Here is a 5,735-nt window from a genome sequence, read left to right on the forward strand (position 1 = left end):
GGTGCAGAAATTTAATCTGCCATAGATGTCGTTTCCAAGAATAAACCTTTCCATTGTTCATCTGATATCATCAGTTGTCTGATACAATTGTCTGAAGTTAGCATCGAATTACAAACTCCATTTTACTGTAAAGGTAACTGGAGATTAGTTTCTCGCTGAGAGATCGGCAGATTAATACTTAAGAGTAGTGAAGATCTTAATAGCTTATGAAACGATTCACTACTCTTAAGTATTAAGATTAGTATTAGAATAATGAATATTTGTTATCCTTTCTTCGTTTTATTAGCATTATCAGGTGTTAGAGCTGGGTTCTTTACTTTTAGAGTAGTGAATGAGTGGAATGCGCTCCCTGAGTCTGTGGTGGATGCTGTGACAGTGAATGAGTTTAAGGCGAGGTATGATAGATACTGTATGAATGTCGAATAGTTGTGATGAAAATGATTTGGGGCCTCCCTCGATGAGTCTAATGACTCCCTGGAGTTGCCCGTAATAATAATAATAATAATAATAATAATTATAAATTATATCTGGATATATTTTAATTGGAGACAGACACATGTGATTACCAGTCGATGAGTGGGAGGTTCTTTTTAATACAGACGTAACGGTCTAAAGTTAAACTCCAAGTCAATGGGTTGTCTTAAGCATGAACTTTGGTCTTCTTTCTTTCTTTATGCGGTCACGTACAGACAAATGGTTCCTCAAGTACGCATCGGATGTACGGTCCATTAAACTACAAGAATAACTGGATATGATGCTATAAGCAGCAGTTACTTCGCGTTAAATTTACGGCAAATGCTAACAGAAAATGATTCAAGACTGACGATGAACAGCATTATTGGAAGAAAAAGTTTCTTTTCCATTTCTGGGTAGGAAAACTTTGTCCCTTTCGTATGTGACTGGCTAGTTTACCTTCATTTGAAAACATCAACGCCTTTATATACTACTAAAATCAGCAAAGAAGCAACACTTTGTTTGTACAATTATCAGTGGTGGTTGTTTGGGATTCATTCAATCCGACTGATTTCGGAGCTAGTTCTACCATCGGAATGACTTTCTCAAGAAGTGCTGTGGTAGATGTCAAGTCTCAATTTTTAAAACCAAAAACACTTCTGGTTTTTAAAAATAGGCTAAGATTTTTACTGGAAGGGAATACATTTCTCCTCAGCAGTTTGGTATCTTAAAAAAAGGGGCAAAAAACCATTTCCATTATGAATTATATTGAAATTCTATAACTGAAAATATTCCATTGGGAAGACTCACTCAAGGCGCTTTTTTTATACCATTGATTGTTCAATTCATGCGGACAGTATGCTTAAAGTATCTTTGAAATACGCTGTCAATTTCTGGTTAAGTAAATGTCTTCATTAATTACCAGAATATTATTATTATTATTATGATTACACGGATACATTCATGGAATCCGAAGACTCATCACAGTAAGCTGACCATATTTCCTTGAGACAAAAATGGGAAAGGGGTTATGTAATATTCTGTATTCATGAAAAAGTAAGACGATAAAAAAAGTTTTATTACAAAAACATATTGAATTTACATTATTCTTCCATGACAGAACCCATACAAAAATTTAGGTAGACGTATGGGGGTGTGTGTGTGGGGGGGGGGACTGTATTTCACCACAATTGTACCATGTATATTTCTCCAATGAAGTGATCTTACGCAGCAAATTTTGGTCTTTCAATACCTTATCATAAAACTTCACACTCCATGCATAATTTTGGCTTACAACTAACATAACCCTCATTGTCTCAATTCTTAATCTAGATTTCTCCTTTGACCACATACTGTTCATAATAGAAAATATTCTCTCAACAGGTGCTGTACTTCCTGGAAGACAAAGAATAAACTCTAAAAAACTACAATATTACAAAAGTCTTGAAAGTCTAGGCGGTTTTCGCTCATTTCAAAAAAAGTCGGTACTCATTTATGAGATTCAGGAAGGTTTTCTTTATTCCATGCATCCAATTGCTTCAGATTTTATGAGGGTCCACTGCTCGAATACACGAATGTCTTCTGTTTCTGTGCGTGTGATGAGTTCCTCGTTCAGGCTGCCTAGTATTTCTTTCCATTCAGGTGTCTTCCTTAGTAGCAGCCACTTGAACTTCTCAGTGTTTCCTAAAACTGCATTTCCACTTCATGAAATATTCTAAGCTGGTTTCATAGAAATTCTCAACCACTTCAAAATTCTTAGCCTCATTAAGGTCTCCTGAATCTACTAACAATTTCAGTTGCTTTTTGACATCAGTAGTTACAAACACGTCACTTTTTCTATATTCTAAATTGTTTACAAGATTTTCAATGTCCATGGCTACTTCCCTAGCTTTCATCTTTTTCAAGTAAGCTAATGTATATTTGGAACGTAGACACTTGATCTCTGGCAAATGACAACCATCACCTTTTTTTGGTGATGGATTCGTACATCGAATCCATCACCAACACGCGAAATCATGTGCTTTATACGTAAAATTTTCCAACTGTTGTACAAGCAAAATAATTACTTTAAAAATTACAATTTTCATAAGAGAAAAGCTAATTTTCCGACGTATAATAATAAACACTCATTCCGCGAAAACGTTGGCCGTGATGCACAGTATGATAAGCAACAAGAACTTCACTTGCTACAATTTTATCGCTATCACCATCACGTCTCACCATAAACGAGCTTATGTTTTTAACTAAAGCCAGAGTCTTTCCATTCCTTACGTGGGTGGTCTTCAAAGTTATCAGCCTCGACCATAGATGGCAATGCTATCGAGAAGAGATTTTTTTTTCTAAGCTGGTAATCTGTTAAGCATCCATGTGAAATTGCAAGTCATTCTATCAAATAGTTTGTTTTATGCAGATGTTTGGAGCAAAAGTGTTGTCTGTATCCCTTGAAATGGATAAAATTGAGTATCGTGCGATTATAAAATTCTTTGTAAAAGAAGGTTTAACGCCAAAAGAAATTCATTCGAAGTTCACAAAAGTTTATGGGCACTCTTCCCCTTCGTTTTCGACAATTAAGAAATGGGCTGCCGAGCTAAAACGTGCCCGTGCCATCCTTGATGATCCGCGTGGACGCCGTCCAAAAAATGTAACACCACCAGAAATTGTTGATCAAGTGCACGATATGGTATTGGATGACCGGCGATTCAAAGTGAGTGAAATTGCTGACACTATAGACATTTCAAAAGAACATGTAGAATATATTTTGCATGAAGAATTGCAAATGAAAAAACTTTGCACAAGATGGGTGCCGCACCTGCTCACAGCAGATCAAAAACGCACTCGCATGAAAATCTCTGAAGTGCTTGGAGAGTTTTAACAAGAATAAAACTGATTTTGTGCGTCGATTTATTACTATGGATGAGACTTGGATTCACCATTAAACACCAGTCAAAACAGTGGACAGAAGCTGGTTGTTCAGTGCAAAAGAAGACAAAGTCAGTTCCATCAGCAGGAAAGATCATGGCCTTGGTGTTTTGGAATGCTAAAGGCATTTTGTTTATTATCTTGAAAAGGATAAAAGAATAATCGGGGAATATTATTCCGATCTTTTAACCAGACTAGACGAAAACATTCGTGAGAAAAGACCAGGTTTGCAGAAGAAAAAAATCATCTTTCATCAGGACAATGCACCTGCCCACATAGGTGTTTTGGCAATGGGAAAATTAACACTTTCATTGACAAGCTGAAAATTGGAATTTCGTGTGGTGGCCAAATTTTTTTTTATTTAGTTAGCGACGTCAACGCGATAACGCGTGATCGGCCGTTTGGTGAGACCTCGCATCGCGTGATTGGCAATGAACGTGTTAAGGGAACCACACTATGAATTGTTGGAATATCCACCCTATTCCCCAGATTTGGCTCCCTCTGACTGCTATCTCTTCCGAAAACTAAAATTCTTCCTCGCTGGTCAGCGTTTTTCTTCGAATCAAGAGGTGATTGCAGCTTTAGAGGGGTATTTTGCAAATCTTACCGAGATCCGCTACAGGAACGGGATGATGGCGCTGGAGCACCGCGGGAATAAACGTATTAGGCTTAAGGAAGATTATGTTGAAAAATAAAAATAATTTTGAAATCATAAATTCGTTTTTCTCATTGTTAGACCAAGAACTTTTCAGACCAACCTTGTATGTTTCTGGCTATGTAGATGTTGTTTCTGCCTCCATGAGCAACCGAAAAATGGACATTACAGTGTTGGCACACCATTTTTGTTCCATCATGACACAGCTTGTCCAGTTTAATAAATTTGAATTCTTTCCGGAGATTTTCATTAAAACTGTAGTTTCTCTTCTTTAACATTGCAAGGATTAGAAGCTTTAAAAAATAATTTTTAAAAAAATTAAATTTAATGGTACTGGCATTGAATAACAAAGCCACCAGTTAGCAGACAAGCAAAACAAAAACTAACGCTACAACAGAACAGACGCCGCGTCTGAGATGCGCAAGTGTTGCCAACATGTATATTTTATTTTCTCTAAATAAATCACTGTAGATATCGATATTTAGTATCGAACAAAGCGACATGGTTATAGAAATTACTGGTATCCATATTGCTATATGATTATAGGTTATGAATAATAAGTTATGATTGACCAATATTACAGTATATTTATAGTTTTTATTAAAAATAGGACAAAAGTGGCAGATGACAATATCTGTCGAATTATCCCCATGCGACAGATCTTGTCATCGACCTCTGGATCTTCTTTACTCCTTTCTTCCCAAAAAAACCGAGGTAATCAAACCTGAGCACAGTAATCCAGATGTAGAGCTGCAGAGCCCTTATAAAGAGGAATGACAATTTCCTTATTTCTGGTTGTTAGCGTGTTCTTCACACAGCCAAGTAATTCTCTGTCCAAGTAACAACCTGTCCAATTGGTGTTTGGAACAATTGTTTTTATGTATAAGACCACCTTTTGTAGCCCTGAGCTGTCTGTAACAGTTGAATTTTAAGATAGATTTTCTGAGAAGCGAGGTATACAGCACAAAATTAAAAAACTATGCTAGAAATTGACTGCCTCTAGAACCGGTCGAAGAAAAGCTTAGAAAAAAATTTTTCCAGTGAACTAGAAGAGATATAACAGCCTTTTTCAAATGGCCTACCTCTACAGATAGAAATGCCATTTTCTTAAGGTTACACAGGCATCATCACTGACAATGTAGTTAACTTACTATACTTAATATTCAATTTAGGAAAAGAATATCATTCTTAAATGACATTTCAGTGGTAGAATATGAAGTGAAGAGAGATATCTACCACTAAAAATATCATTTAAGAATATTATTGCTTTTCAAATAATTTCTTAGAAAAACTGCTATTTTTGTTTATCAAAGCTTAGGGGAAGTGGCGTTTGCATTCCTCTGCAATAGGCCACCAGAAAATAGATGTAAAAGAAAAGCTGTTAAGTTGCACTAGAAGAAAAAAATATTTCTCTTCAAAAATGTAAGATCTATGAAAAAGTGGTCAGCATATTTTGCTTTAGTTATTAAATGGATATGTGACTATGACTAAAACTTGTCTGAAGTTGATGTTCCTCCAAAAAACTATGGTCAACTTCCACTATAATATAACTTTAGTCTCTAAGTTTGATGTAGTGAGGTAGAATGTAAGAAGAAAATGTCCTTTCTGGTAATTTAGATTGAATAGCTGTAGTTGCATTTTTCTGAAGATATTTTTAGACATCCTTAGCAGGAACTATCTTCTCCTATTGGATAAGAAATTCAGATTG

The sequence above is a fragment of the Typopeltis vanoorti genome, chromosome 18 (genome assembly GCF_054136105.1).
Source record: "Typopeltis vanoorti isolate ZY-2024b chromosome 18, IOZ_Tvanoo_1.0, whole genome shotgun sequence".
NCBI lineage: Eukaryota > Metazoa > Arthropoda > Arachnida > Uropygi > Thelyphonidae > Typopeltis > Typopeltis vanoorti.